This window comes from Rattus norvegicus, chromosome 6 (genome assembly GCF_021556685.1).
Source record: "Rattus norvegicus strain SHRSP/BbbUtx chromosome 6, alternate assembly SHRSP_T2T, whole genome shotgun sequence".
NCBI lineage: Eukaryota > Metazoa > Chordata > Mammalia > Rodentia > Muridae > Rattus > Rattus norvegicus.
The window spans coordinates 137331722-137347707 of NC_141539.1; the positions used below are offsets into that span (position 1 = coordinate 137331722).

A 15986-nucleotide genomic window follows, 5' to 3' on the forward strand; every position below is an offset into this window, starting at 1 on the left:
ATCAAAAGGAAAATACCAAATCTGTGGGTTTATCTATAGCACCGTGCCTGAGTTTGAGTGAGTATTTTAAATCAATGACCACAGTTTGCGCCTCGAGATGCAGAAAGCAGAAGAAACCGGCGAAAGGGAATAGGAGCGGGGGCGTGGCTTCCTGAGTCCCTGGAGCCAAAGAGCGGGCAGGGGCGTGGCTTCCTGAGTCCCTGGAGCCAAAGAGCGGGCAGGGGCGTGGCTTCCTGAGTCCCTGGAGCCAAAGGAGTGGGCAGGGGCGTGGCTTCCTAAGTCCCTGGAGCCAAAGGAGTGGGCAGGGGCGTGGCTTCCTGAGTCTGAGTCCCCAAAGCCAGTTAGTTCTTCGAGATAATCAATCCGACAAGGCATTACAGGAGTTGCCTTCTGACTACACCGATTCAGGAAAAGTGGCTCTGTGGCAACAAGTTTAGCTACTCAGAGAAAACGTCTGCATTCCTTGAAAGACCGGCGTTTTCCAGGCACACGCAAGCCTGGTTCAGACTTGTGGCACTGAAACTTCTGCGAAGGAAGCTTCAGGCTCAGTGCTTCCCGAGGATCACACCAGATACAAGGAAGAAAAAAGCTACCACCCAGGCACGATCTTCAGATGGCATCAAATACAGAAACATTTCAACATTGTCTGTCAACAGGGAAATAAGAACTAAAGTTACCACAGGAAAGCTCACAGCCATCAGCAAGCCTAACGGAGAGGACACAGGGGAGCAGGAGGTTTCAGGCCACTGGTGGGTATGTATCATGGTCCAGCCCTTGGAAAATAGCCTGGCTGTTTCTTAATTTATTACATACCCACCTCCCATGGGGTCCACTCATTCTGTACAAGGAGAAACAAAAGCACATGCTAGGCCAGCCAGTTTTTTGTTGCTGTGATCAAATGCCTGGGAAAAACAAGTTGAAGGGAAGAGGTTTTAGTCTGTGATGGACTGACTTTGTAGCTTTTAGGTCCATGGTAAGGCAGAAAACATCACAGCGCACACACACACACACACACACACACACACACACACAGAGAGAGAGAGAGAGACAGACAGACAGAGACAGACAGAGACAGACAGAGACAGACAGACAGACAGAGACAGAGAGACAGAGAGACTGAGAAGAAGGGATAGAACAAGGTGCTTCCGGTGGGCTTGTAAGGTTGGAAGTGAGTCTTAACTAGTGGGACACCACCCCAAATGAAACCAGAGAATGGAGTTTCATGCAAACTCAAGAGGTTTATTTTCCATCGAGTTGGGGTCGACCCTCAATCAGCCCCTCGTGGCGAGTGACTAGAAGGCAACTCCGAATGGCTAAAAAAACAGTTTTTATACTTTTAGGGGTACAAGTTACATCAGCAAGGTTATAGTTTAAACTTATTGGCTAAGCACATTGACCTTTGAATCTCTTGATTAGCAAACATATGACACGCATTCAAACTCTATCCGGGACCAGAGGGTCAGGTGGCCATCAGTCAGTACATTCTGCGGCTTTCCAAGAATGTTCCTGCTCCTCCTGAGAACAGTGGGTGGAAAATAGAACTAGCCTTGACTAGAGACAGGAAGCTGGTACTTGGCCTAGCCTTGACCCAAGGCAGGAAGCTGGTACTTGGCCTAGCCTTGACCTGAGGCAGGAAGCTGGTACTTGGCCTAGCCTTGACCTGAGGCGGTGGGTGTAAGGCTGGCAAAAGCCCCTAGAGTCCTTTAGGTTGGTACCCAGTGTCTTACTCCCTCCACTCAGGCCCCACTTCTGTAAGTTCCCATCACCTTATAACAATGCCACTGAACTGTCATAAGTTATCACTTCTACAGATCCCCAACTCTGGACACACTGTTCGGTACTAAGCTTCCCATAGAAAAGCCTTTGGGGGTAGGGGGCCATGACCACAGAAGAGCATCTGAATGCTTGCAGCAGCCCTTGTCTACAAAGAGCACAGATGTGGCTGACTCAATAGCTCTGTGAATAGGTATAGGGTGATGTGTCTACCTCTCAGATCTTCCTCAGCAGCAGAAGGTAATGGACACATCATCACAGAGACAAGTGGCAAATGGCCCCGCATAAGAGAAGCTTGACACAAGGAAGATAATTTATGATTCTATAAAATAATTGATATAAAATTCTAGAAAATGCACACTAATCGGAAGTGACAGGACATAGAGTTTAGATTTCCTGAGCTACCTGGAGTCTGGGGCAAGGAGGAGGAGAGGGGAGGGGACAGATGACTCCTCTGTGCACCGGGCACATTCTTGCCTTCCCTGTTGCACTGGGCATATATAAATGTCCCAGTTTGTTTTCTTTTGCTGTGATGAACAGCAGGACCAAAAGAGACTTGGTGAGGGAAAAATCTGTTTGGGTTAAACTTCCAGTTCATAATCCATCACAGAGGCAAGCCAGGCCAGGAACTTAAGCAGAGCCCACAGAAGAAGGCTGCTCATGGGATCACGCTCAGCTAGCTTTGGAAATGCAGGCCAGGTCTGCCTAGGGAATGACACTGCCCGCAGTGGATGAGACCTTCCTATGTCCGTCAGCAATCAGGAGAGTGCCTCACAGACATGCACACAGTTCAATCTGATCTGGGCAGTTCCTTAACTGAGGTTCTCTCTTCTCAGGTGACTCTAGTTTGGGTGAAATTGATGATTACAAACTAACGGGGGCAAAGGGTATGTTAAGAACCATGTGCTTCAAGTGTGCGCAGTTTACTCCAGGGTGATAAAGCTAATGACCGGAAGTGTAAAGCTCTAGTTCTTTATTTAGTCAAATAGCAAATGCTCATTGGTCATGGCAAGCCTGCTGCACAGCACAGGTGGCCAACGTGCGTACCTATGGACGGTGTTAGTCTAGAGGAAGAACACGCCACAGATACCTTGCTGTGGGTGGACATCCTGAGAACACCAGCAAAGGGGATGTGAAGACCTCGACAGATGCTGGTACTGCTGACCATAGCTGTGTCCACACCACCTTGGGTGACCCCGGTGGGAAAAGATCCTTCCCATCTCCGTGACAGCCAAGACAGAGGTGCTGGTAACCCCCAAGCAGGCCCCCAAGTGTCAAGTGGATGCCACTGAGAGGTCTATGCTGCTGTGAGTTAAAGCCATAGGGATGGAGAACCTCCGTGGGGCTGGGAGAGGTGGGTTCAGTTGCTCCAGAGTCTGGCTTGGGCAGTATGGACTAGGAGGCAGGTGTTGATCTGTTGACACCCTTGGTCCTGTGTCCGCGTGCCCCTGTGGGGCTGTAGGGAGGGGTTTCTGGGATCACCTGGCAAGTGAGCCAGACTGGCTTATGGAGAACAGAAACAGATGTCGGGGTCAAGGGGAGCTGCCCTGAGGAGCACTCAAGGCCCCCAGTGCCATTTGATCTCCCAGCCTTTCCTCCCTCTTGGCCACATCTTAGGACATTAATACATAGGGGAAAGCGGCTGAGCCCTGGGCAGAGGCTCTAAGGAACTGGGTTCTTGTGTCCCATCAGTCCCCTCAAGGGTAACCAGCTCTAGGGGTCAAGCAGTAGTGCAGGACCAATTGTAACAGCCACTGGACCTCGGCAGGGGGCAGCTGAGGCAGCTGATAAAGCCTGTCCCAGCCCCACAGGGGAGGAATGCAGCTAACCTGTGGGCTGGTCTGTGGTTGAGGACACAAGGACACTAGGCTTATCCTGGGTGTGGACACCCTGGCAGGAGAAGTCTCCTTTGGGCCTCACCTGTGGGCAAACATTTCCTGAGCCCTGGGAGTCAGACACAGGGGTAGCGGGATTTGCCAGGGGGTGGTGGAGCTCTGTGTCTGGTGTATCAGCCTGGGTACACAGAGAGGCTGATGACATTTCTCCCAAGCCGTTGGCCTGGCCTTGGTTGTCCTCTGCTTGGAAGGATGAGGTGTTTTCTCCTTCTTCTGTGCTATCTGTCCCCTGGGCGAAATTGAGCAAACCCATAAAAGCCAATGACTCTGATTGCCGAGGACGACGCGAGGCCCGAATGGCATCGTGACGCGCGCTGCCAAGTTGATAAAAATGTAATAAGTTCCAACACGAGAGTTCTTTGCTGACAGGTGTGGCGTGGCCGTGTGTAACTACGCTCACGATTAATCGACTTTCTGTGGCAGTCATTTAGGGCCATTACTTATGAAGCTTGGCACGGAGTGACCAGAAGCTGTGGAAGGGAAGGTGGGCAGGAGGTGGCAGGGCCTGGCGGTCCCCAGCAGAGCACGCCATGCCGGGTCCTCATGGGCGCAGCTGCGGTGCGGTGGGATCATCCCCCTTTGTGATTGGAAATGATTGTATTTGTGGTTTGCACAGAAATTCTGCAACATATTGATTTTTCAATTACGTTGGGAAGAAAACAAGAACGAGATGGAAGGATTGCGCTCACTCCGGAGTGGCTGAGCAGAGCCGTCTGCGGCATTCACAGCCGTAACTAACCCCAGGCAGCCCGGGAGACCTGGCCTCAGACAGGGACCTTGAGCAGGTCACCATCCAGGGCCTCACAATCACACACGCCTTTAGACGTACAGCCTTTGTGCTTCTGGGGAAACTGAGCCACGTTGGGGAAGGGCCTTGCCCATATGGAGCAGAAATGAACCAGAGCTCAGGACTCAAGGCTGGTGTCCTGGTCTGGGTTAGGATCTGATCAGGAAAAGCTGGGGCCTCAGGATCCGGCAGAGCACCCAGAGCCTGCAAGGGCAGTCAGTGTAGCCCAGGTTAGAACCAAAGGCTCAGCAAGTCTGCCTCCTCCACGGCCCCCTGTTCCCTGGTCCTGTTTTGGGGCTATTGTGACCTCATCTCTACCCCCTTCTGACGTTTCAGCCTTGACCAATGTCTCCCCTTCTTTGGGGTCCTTTGGGCCCCTCTATTCCTGCTCCTCCTTTGCATTGTCATCTTCCTTGGGTCTGACAAGTCTCTACTTTCCAACAGATTGAAGACGAGGTTTCAAAGCAAAACGAGCTGCCCACCGGAGGGTGAGGACAGGGTGACGGGTGGGAACTATAAAGCTGGAGTGATGATGGGCTCTGTGACCGGGTTCCAGAGTCCTGGGTGTTTGACCAGAGTGGAGGCTATGGTTGCCTATGTTACCCCATCCTTGCCACCTTCCCCTGCCAAAGACATGGCTCCCTGAGCCTTCCAGGTGTTGTGAAGCTACCAGAACCAGGCTAAGCCGACTTGAGAGCTGGGGTGCAAGGGGGATCCTGGCAAGCTAAGCCTTGAGCCAGAGGGCCAACTCACCAGGGTGGTGCCCCACAGGGGTCGTTAGAGGGGGCAGCTGGGGGTTGGGGACAGTCCTAGTTGCAGGTGGCGCTGCCACCAAGCTGCTGGCAAAACAAATGCTTCTCTGAGGCTCGACCTAGGCCGGACTTTAATTGGAAAAATCACGTCCATAACTGCTCAGAATGGAAGGCTCTGCTCCCTCGAAGGCATGTAGAGTACGGTAGCAGTTACAGTCCCCGGTGGTTTTTCTTCTTTAAAGAAGTGGAACGTGTGCGAAATGAATCACACACTCATTAGAACAGCTGGCTCGTGTGGCAAAGGAGTTCTGGGTATCGGGCGACATGGGTGATGCTTCCCGAGCTGGGAGTCCTGCTGCACAAGACGACCATGAGACACCTTGGTGCCGTGTGGCGTCAGGCAGAAGGGAATCAGGGGCACCCACTCCAGTCGCTGCTCATCCGGCTTCCAGTGAGATGGTTAGGTGACCTACCCTCCCTCCCACTTGAGGGCAGAGCTCCCCTTCCCCTTACAAGAAGGCTTCTTGTAACAACACACAGACCTTCTGAAACAACACACAGGGAGGTCTGGGGACCTAGTGGGCCTGACCCTTCTTCCCAGCGTTGGGCCGGGTGCAGCTCAAGGCAGGAGGCTGCTGTACCTCCTTGGAGACAACTGTCCTTATATAACCCGGAGCCCAAATGCTGGCTTGCATTCCTCTAGCACACCCATGCTGTGGGGTGATCTTTTCTCCTGCCCCGGGAGTTTCCAGCACCAGGCCAGAGGGAAAGGGAGCAGAAAGGTCTGGGCCCCTTGTTCCTAGAAGGCCTCAGGGTGAGATTCAGCTGGGAAACTTACATTCATTCACCTGCAAGGTTAACAGCAGAGAGGGCGCTCTGGGCTTCCAGGGGACTGGGGAGGACAATGGGCAGGAAGGAAGAGGCTTTCTAAAGAGCAGGACGGAGGGCTCTTCTTCTTTGACACAGGACTTGTAGAAGTAAAGAAAGCCAAGGACCAGCCAGGCAGGAAGCTAGGCTAGAATACAAGCCGTGATGTTTGGTGGAAATGGGATGGGGGAGAGTGAGCCTCTAGTTCACAGAGGTAAACAAGCCCGGAGATGGGTGGCTATCAGTCTCACGGCTGTTTGGAGGTATACTGGGACAAAGTGGGTCGTGGATTGGTCCCACCCCACATCATCCCTGAGAAGGAGCTGCGCTAAAATGACCTCCCGCAGGAGCACTGCCTCTGTCACTAGACCGTGGGTCCGGCAGAGGACAGGCACGGAGCACGTGCCCCAGACCATGGTTCACCCAGCGTGGTCCCACACATTCACTGAGCTCGTAAATAATCTCACAGGTAAAGGATCTAATTTTCTCTCATTCGTCCTGTGTTCTTGCTGCCTCGTAAATCACAGCCATTTATGACTCTCTCTTCGGCACTTTTGTGATGGCCGATAATGGTTGAGTAAGTGGCAGAGAGGATGAATTCTGCAGCAGATTTTAAACAAACGTGCACGTTGGAGCCATAAATAACCTTAAGCAGTACTGGGGGGAGGTGTTCCTCCCGCAGGCCACCCCAGAAGCACAGCGGCAGCCCTGGGGTGGGGGGCGGGTTCTGCTTCCTTCAGAAGGGTCCCTTTAAAGAGTGGGACTTGTAGCTTTTTAGTTGTAGAGGATCCCACTGAAGCCAACGTGCTCACGTGTTTACATATGTGTGAGTAAGGTTGTACGTGTGTGTACACACGTGTGCATGTACGTACCATGTGAGCCTGTGGACTCCCCAGCCCAGCTTAGATGTGCACCCCCCAGAGAGACAGTTGCTCTTTGGGTCTTGGGGTACCTTTCTGCAGGATGGGTACTATGTTGGCGGGGGGGGGTTCTCAGCCTATATCGATCCAAAGTCTGTTCTTCAAGGACTGTGGCTCTGCTGCCTTGACCTAGAACCCCCAAATCACTCAGTCCAGTGGTGCCCAATACCTGCTCTATCTGAGGAAGGTGGGCGTGAAGAGTAGGTGGAAGGACTCTGTGGCCGGAGCAGAGGTCCTGAGTTCTGAGTCCCGGAAGAGGCTGGACTGGAGGCCTGTGGGTGTCTCCTATTGGGCTACCAGCCTAGAGCGCACATGGTAGGTCCAGTGCCACCTCTGTTCTCACAAGGTATTGGGTGGCTTCTCCCATTTCTAAGGTATCCTTCCAAAACCTCTTTCCCTCCCCAGGCCGTCTCCTGATCCTCTAGCAGCTGTAAACACACGCTCACACACATCGGAACACACGCACATGTGTGTAGTATATACACATGTAGAGGATTAGTAGATGGGCACACACATGTTTGTTTCCATACCGGGCAGCTTCGTAGATGCCGCCTGGGCCCTCTGAACCCACAGGCCCTGGGACCCCTGAGTCCCCCATTGTTTGTTCTTTGCCAGGACTGCTTTGCCAGCAGTGGGCTTGGGCAGCCCCTCGTGCAGCCATAAACGTAATTGATATTCTCAGCATTTCGGGGAAAAAATACGAGTATTAAAGATATACAGTACACCTCATAAAATTCTCTCATATTTCTTCTTTATGGTAGGTTCTAAAATTGGCAAAATAAATTCCCTAAAACCCATTACACTTAGTGCAGAGTGCGTTTTGGAGGCAGAAGGCGCAGGGCTGGGGCCTCGGGCTCCTTGCATAGAGGAGTGCGGTTCCAGCCTGGCTACCGGGCCCTTTTCCCCGACACTGGATTAAATGGGAGCAGTAATTGCCTCGTTCACAGCCTCTGAGCACGGCCCAGTGCCCAGCAAGCTTAATCTCCATGCTGGGGCCTTCTGTCTTTCTCCAAGTAAAGAAAATGCTGCTTGACTCCCACACTGATTCTGTCTGGCTCTAGGGCTGCACATCCCCGGGAGCAGCACCATATAATTATGTGGGCTCCCTTCCCCACAGGTGCATGCATGCATTGGAGCCTGGTGTCCAGGTGGGCGGTGACCATCAAAGCCGGCTGTCTGTGATCCCCGGTGCTAGCCTAGCTCTTTCCTATAGCTGAGCGAACTGCCCACCTCAGTTTCCTTACAACTCCCTCTTAGTTTAATCCAGATTGAAATTCATAACCCGTGATTATAGATGCCTCAATTCACTCTTTATTATTTTTTTCTCTTTCATAAGATTCGCTTCCAAACAGCAGAAGGCCACGTTTTCCCCTGTAATGTTTAAAACCAATTTTATTGAGGAATAGTTTACAGGCCATAAAATACATGCTTTTTTAACAAGGCAAACTTGGGCCAGAGGTAGAGTGGTGCAGTAAAGCTAATGCTGATGTCTTAAGTTCAATCCCAGAAACCCCATGGTGGATGGAGAGAGCTGACTCCTAAAAGGTGCCCTCTGACCTCCACATATGCATGGACAAGTGTGCACACACACTAGTTATAAATAAGTAAATTGTAAACTCTGTTTTACAGATCGTTTTAGGTTTCCAGAGTTTCGAAGAATTCAAGACAGTATTGACACTTCTCATAGACTCCCGTAACTTGCATCTCATGTTGTTTTGATACGTCTGATATTAATGTTTCTGAAGACCTTGACGGCTTTGGGGAGAACTGTTAGGTGGCGTGTAAGCCACCTCCGACGCCTGGCAACGCCTGCTGTTTCCTCCCTGGTCAGAAGGAAGCTGTGGGTATTGGAGCAGCCATAACATCGTGCTGTTGCCCCAGCCGCACCAGCTCTGGTTCCTACGGGCTTTCTGTCTGGCTCCTGTGTTCTAGGACTCTCCCAGCCTTTGTGGATATTCCTCTTTCTTGGCAATATAGGAAGCCCTGGGCCCATCTCATGCATTTCCTGCTTTGATTTCTCCACTGATCCCTGAAATGGAAACACTGTGCGGGGGCAAACACGTGAAGGAGTGTTTTCCTGAAGTGGACACGGGTAGAAGGCTAAGGCACACTTGTGAAGGAACACTGTGCTGAAGCAGACACAGGAGAGGGGATGTTCTGCTAAAGCAAGCACGTGAAAGGACACACGGTGAAAGACTCTTTGCTAACAACACACACGCATTGGCCCGCCTTACGTTTAATAGCTGAGCTGCATTTGTCAGGACTCCATAGAGAGAAACCAGCCGAAATCTTCTGGTGGTGCTGCAGTTTCTTGCTGCTTCTGCAGACTTTGTCTGATTGGAAGAGTGACCTCAGCTGAGGCAAGGCCCGTGGAGGACAAAATAGGACTCGACGGACAGTGACGGAGACAGAGCTTGACTTGCTGGTACAGCTAGCTGTGCAATGTTGTGGGTCTCACGTCTTCCCTTCACTGAGCGAGGCCCAGCTGAGAACTCCTCCTGGTGCTCCTCCTGGTCTCTCCTGCTGACTTGTGCCCAGGCTGAGGCCTGGCTGTCTCTGCTGGGCAGTGCCACCTCTGCTGATTCCTGTTTGCTATCCCGACTCTACCGAACTGGGCTGCTGGTGTATCTGTGAAGTGTTTGCGAGTGGATCAAGCCACTGCTGACCTGTGAACTGGACTGCCGATTTCCAGACGACACAGACTGGAGTTACTCCGTAGATCTTTTTCAAACAGGTCCACTCCCTGCGACAACTGCACAGCCCCTGCAGAACAACAGCAGCATAGTTTGATCTTTCCGCTTGACCTGGGGACAGGTTTCCCTCAGTTGGGCGTTTGTTGACCTTTCTCTGAGTTGTACAGCTCTCGTCATACAGATTGCAGCTCCTGTGCAGGCTTCGGTATTTAGGCTTTTCACGTTAGGGGTTGGTGTTGGAACTAGCATTTTGTTTTTACTCCAGATTCCAAGGGTTTGTTGCTGGTGAGCAGAAAGCATTGGACTTTTATATGTGAACCAGGCGTCTTGCAACCTTGCTGTACTTATTTATTCCAGGAGACAGATTCATTCATTCATTCATTCATTCATTCACTCACTCACTCACTCACTCACTCAATTCATAAGTCGATTTCAAATGTGGAGATTTTATCTGGAATAAATCTTGCTTGGTATCTAATGACGTTTCCATTTGCTAATTTTCTGGTGCATTTTGCACCTCTGCACCTTTCTCGTGATGTCCTTACCTGGCTTTGGTATCAGAACTCCGTAGTCTTTCAAGGTGAGGTAGGGAGTGTCTGTGTCTCTATCATGTGAGAGATTGTCGAGACCGCAGCTATCCCTTACATAGTTCTTAGGACTCCCTGGGAGGGTGGGCCTGGAGCTGCTGTCTTCTGAAGGTGGTCGCTGGTTGTCCCAGTTGTAAAAGCAGACTTCGCATTGCTGGGACAAGAACTGGGAGAAACAGTCTGAAGAAAGAAGGATTTAATTTTGGCTCAGAGCTCTAAGGTTTCAGTCTATAGCGCTCTCTCTCTCTCTCTCTCTCTCTCTCTCTTTCTCTCTCTGTGTGTGTGTGTGTGTGTGTGACATGTGATGCAAGTGTGTGACATGCATGTGATATGTGTGGTTGGTGTGGATGTGATGTGTGATGTGTGTGTGTGGTGGGTATATGATGTGTGTGTGAAATATGTGTGTTGTGTGTGGTATGTGTATGTGGTATGTGTGTGTGTGAGATGTGTTTGTTTGGTGGGTGTGTGATGTGTGTGTGTATGAAATATGTGTGTTCGGTGTGTGTATGTTGTATGTGTATGTGTGAGATGTGTGTGTGGTGTGTGTATGTGGTATGTTTGTGTGTGTGTGTGTGGTATGTGTGTATGATATATGTGTATGTGGGTGTAATGTGTGCGTGTGTGAAATATGTGTGTGGTGTGTGTGTGTGTGTGTGAAATATGTAGTGTGTGTGTGTGTGTGGTGTGTATGTGGTACGTGTGGGGGGAGTGTGCGTGTGTGTGTATGTGGTACGTGTGGGGGGAGTGTGTGTGTGTGTGTGTGAAATATGTAGTGTGTGTGTGTGTGGTGTGTATGTGGTACGTGTGGGGGGAGTGTGTGCGTGTGTGTGTGTATGTGGTACGTGTGGGGGGAGTGTGTGTGTGTGTATGTGTGAAATATGTAATGTGTGTGTGTGGTGTGTATGTGGTATGTGTGGGGGGAGTGTGCGTGTGTGTGTGCGTGTGTGTGTGTGTGTGGTATGTGTGGGGGGAGTGTGCGTGTGTGTGTGCGTGTGTGTGTGCGTGTGTGCGTGCGTGTGTGTGTGTGGTATGTGTGGGGGGAGTGTGCATGTGTGTGCGTGTGTGTGTGTGTGGTACGTGTGGGGGGAGTGTGCGTGTGTGTGTGCGTGTGTGTGTGTGTGTGTGTGTGTGGTATTTGTGTATGAGTGTGTTGGTGGTGATGTATGCCTATCCTGACACAGGTGCTCTACCAGGGATATCTATGCTTAACCACATTCAGATTTTAAACCTATCAATAGATTAATCTACTCCCTTCCCTTCCCCCCTTCCCTTTCTTCACAATCTAGTTGTCTCTAGAAGACCTGATTTACCAAACTGATCTTCAAGACAAACCCACACAGCCCATTTAGTTCCTTGTGGAGTTTTGTACCGTTTTCTCTTAATATTTTAAATCTGTAGGAGCAGAGTTGCCGGCTGGCTGTACTTTATCAGTGTTCTCGTTTCTGGACAGGCATGGCTTCCGGCTCTCATTTCTGATGTTCGTCTCAGCCTAGCTGGCGTTCTCTCACTTTGATAGACCCTTTCAAAGAACAAGCTTTGGGTTTTATTGATTTTTTTCCCTAATGCTTCCCCCACCCCCTTTAAGTTCAGTGATTTCTGCTCTAATTTTTTCCCTTTTTATCTTCCTTCTCCCTATCATCTTAAATTGTTCTCTCTCTGGTTTCCTGAGATGGCGGCCCGGGCTATTTACTTTGGGACTTTCCTCTTATCTATCATGTGTCTTAATGCTGTAAATGGCTGTCGAGTGGAGCGGCCACTGTGAGCCAGCCGTTCTAAGTTGGATGCTCATCTACTTCTCTTGAGACTTTGCCTCTGACGTGAGCTGCTTAATCTCCAGACATTTGAGGAATTTCCGGCTCTCTCTGGCCGAGTTCCAGGTTCACCACACAGGGATAAGAATATGTGTGGTGTGTGTCTGTTCCCTGGCATGATCTGTAGGCCTGTGAGTGGCCCATGCTGGTGACTGCTCCCTCTGAACTTGAGAGGAATGTGTTCTGTGCCGTGCTGGATGTCGTATTCTGGAAACACCCATGCATGGGTCAAGCTGACAGACAATGCTTCCTATGCCCATGGATGATGACTCTGACTGGAGCAGAGGGCTCATTGCTTCTCAACAGCTCTGCCAGCTTTTGCTTACAAACTCTGAGCTCGTTTAGAAAGATGGGGATGGGTCAGCTAAGGCACAGATTGGAGATGGGCTAGCGAGTATGGTGTGTGGTCCACCCAGGGCTGTGTGGTCCCCTAGCTGACAGGGAAACTGATTGCTTCAGTGAAACTGCCTATGGAGGGTATTCATTCTTTCCAAGTCCCCGTTCCCCAAATCACGGGGCCTGACTCCTTCCTCTCTTAGATGCTTGATCTGGCCTTGGGTCAAGCCTTTTGAGGATGGTGTTGAGTAATGGCAAAACCTTGGGGAGACGGGCTTTCTCCATGAGCATGGAGCAGCCTGGGGGACCGTGCGGCCTGCAGGGTACTGCGTTCACAATGTCTGCAGGCTAAAACAATGCAACCCAAGTGGGGAGGCCAAGTGTCACAGGTCAGATCTTGAGGCTGCTGAGGCCACATGGCAACCTGGCACCTCCGGAGTGCTGTGGAAACTGGGACCTAGAAGGGGGCCACTTTCGTGAATAAGCCCCCAAATCTGTGTCACGGGCAGGGCAGAGTGAAGAAGCTGCGATCAGGTATCAGCAGCCATGCTTCCGTGTGGCAGAGAGGCATTGAGTAAACCCATCCTTCGAGAACCCCTGGGAGACTGTGGCTTTGTGGCCACGTCACCAGTGTAAGCTGTTGGAAACATTAGGTAAGGCGCTACCACCAAAGATGAGCCCGGGTACCAGTTGTGTGGTTTGAAACGGCCCAGAGAGACGGATCTTACACTTAAGGAAAACAAAAACCCACTGGTCAACAGCGGCTGACGGGAGCCAAGAAAGAGCATCCATGAAGGGAAGCTGCCATCACACCATGGTTCTGTGTCTTGAAGCTCCTCTTGCCAGGTACAATTCTGCTGAGGGACAGCCTGGACGTATGGCCGCCCCGACCGCAAAAGTGGCCGTGGACACAGGAGGCTGGGAAGAAGCAGCGGAGAGGACGTAGCTAAGGTCAAGAGTTGAATGTCAAACTGGAATCAAGAGTGGCTTGAAGGTCCTCGGTTTACAGTGACACGGTGAGGTTTGAATTTCCATGAGGAAGAGAGAGAGGCTTGGGGTAGAAATAGACTTTCCTCCACTAGAGACATGGCTGAAAGGGACAATGCTCCCAGGGGGCAGAGCTTAGAGCTGAGAGGGCAGACCCTGTGCATCACAGGGAGCAGCGGTGAATCAGGCAGGTGAGTCCCCATTCTTGCTAGCTTGGACACTCTTGGCTTTGATGGTGAAAGTCTCGCTTCCAAGTACCAGGGAAGCCAGGGTGGATGGGTATTAAAGAGCCTGCCTAACCACATTCTACAGGACAAAGGTTGCAGGACCCAGAGATGTCACCTGTAGACCATAGGGTTGAGCAAAGAGGTGGCTGCTGGACACTTGTCCCCTTGCTTTCTTCAAGAGGGAGGGAGTTTGTCCATCTACCATGTCCCTGCCCCTCTGAGGCTCCAGTGACTTTCAGCTTTCCAGTCTCCAGATATGTCATCAGAACTTGGAGTTTTAGTTGGATATGGGGGCCCATGCTCCCCACTTGGGAGGCTGAGGCAGGAGGATGGTAAGGAGGGTGAGCCGCCAACCTGGAACGCAGAGCGAGACTGTCTCATGGAACGAATGAAAAGGAGAAGGAATCTGGGCCCTGAGCTGGGTGCCATGCTGGGGGAAGAGGATGGGCGTAGAAGCATGGAGTCACACTCTAAGGGTGTCCCACGTGTCTGCCTGTGAGACGCTGTGTGCTCCAAGTCACTTAGTTACTGGCATGGTTGTCACCACAGCAGAATGTGCAATCAGTGATACCCTTGTATCCTCTCTTCCTTCCCATTTCCCCTTTCCTCGGTTCCTCTGTCATTCCCTCCTCTCCCTCCCTTCATCCTCCCTTCCCCTCTCCCTCCCTCAGTCCCTCCCTCCCTCTTTCCCTTCCTCCCTCCCAACCTCTCTCTCTCCCTCCACCTCCCTCTGTACCTCCCTCCCTCATTCTCCCTCCTTCCCTCCCTTCCTCCTTCCTTAAGTCCCTCTCTCCCTCCTTTTCTTTATTTCTTTCTCTTTCTTTTGCTTTTCTGAGACAAGATGTGACTATGTTGAACCTAAGAAAGATCCTCTCGCCTGGGACTTCCCAGTGCTGGTGTACAGGACTCCCCGGTGCTGGTACACAGGACTTCCCGGTGCTGGTACACAGGACTCCCCGGTGCTGGTACACAGGACTCCCCGGTGCTGGTACACAGGACTTCCCTGGTGCTGGTACACAGGACTTCCCGGTGCTGGTACACAGGACTCCCCGGTGCTGGTACACAGGACTCCCCAGTGCTGGTACACAGGACTCCCCGGTGCTGGTACACAGGACTCCCCGATGCTGGTACACAGGACTTCCCGGTGCTGGTACACAGAACTTCCCAGTGCTGGTACACAGGACTCCCTGGTGCTGGTACACAGGACTCCCCGGTGCTGGTGTACAGGACTCCCCGGTGCTGGTGCACAGGACTCCCCAGTGCTGGCACACAGGACTTCCCGGTGCTGGTACACAGGACTCCCCGGTGCTGGTACACAGAACTTCCCAGTGCTGGTACACAGGACTCCCTGGTGCTGGTACACAGGACTTCCCAGTGCTGGTACACAGGACTCCCCGGTGCTGGTACACAGGACTCCCTGGTGCTGGTACACAGGACTTCCCAGTGCTGGTACACAGGACTCCCCGGTGCTGGTACACAGGACTTCCCAGTGCTGGTGTACAACATTACACACAACTCCACTGCATTCTCCAGCAGAGACTTCCTCCTGCTCAGGCCATTGGCGAGGACACAGGCTCTCTCTGGCTCACCCCAACCTGCTCTGGGCTCCTAGCAGATCTCTCCCTTATTGTGATGGGCTCACATGTGGATGTAGAAGCTGGGAGAGACCCTATCCAAGCTGGCCTGGAGTCTGACCTGGTTGGAGGTGGTATGTTCCAGACATATCAGCCCCAGCCTCAGCACCCCTGAGTGGCTGCTCTTACACTGGAACTCCTTTTGCCTCAGTGCGTTGCTTAAAGCCTCTGGAGGGATTTCGACTTGAATATGCATGTCTTAAAGCACTTTGCAAAATGGAGGCCCTCTCGCGTGTTATTCCAATCCTCCAGCTATCAGGGAAATTGGGGTGTTGTATAGATTAAGGAGAAATTACTTGAGGAGATGTCGGTAGAAGTTTGAATGCTTATCTGTACAAATAAATTCAGTGCAATCCACAATTAAGCAGCATTTGACATTTAAAAAATATTTGATCCATGTTTTGGCTTCCAGAGCGGCTTCAGGGGAACGGCAATGTGCAAATTACATTCAAATCAGGGTTAAATATAGTTCTCAGAGAAAGATTGTATGATTTCAATTGCCTAATTATTTGGGGGAAAATCTGTTCTTCAATAATTAAGAGATGAGGATGCCTGGCTTACTGATGCAGAACTGGGTGTTTCTGCCACGGTGCCCGAAGGTGCTGTGCTGGGTGGGGAGGTGGGGCCTAGCAGGAGGTGACCTTGGGCGGGGAAAAAGGACCCAATCTGGCCCTAGGCAGCTTGTCCAGGTCCGCGACCAGGCAGAACAGCCACGCG

The 15986-nt window shown here is 51.6% G+C and overlaps 1 long non-coding RNA gene across 1 annotated transcript; it reads left to right on the plus strand.

Moving 5' to 3' along the window:
- Nucleotides 1-299: 299 nt before the first annotated feature.
- Nucleotides 300-10165, plus strand: LOC120103631 (uncharacterized). Its single transcript, XR_015622616.1, has 2 exons — nucleotides 300-753; nucleotides 8624-10165. It is a non-coding gene; the product is annotated as an uncharacterized LOC120103631 (long non-coding RNA).
- Nucleotides 10166-15986: the final 5821 nt, after the last annotated feature.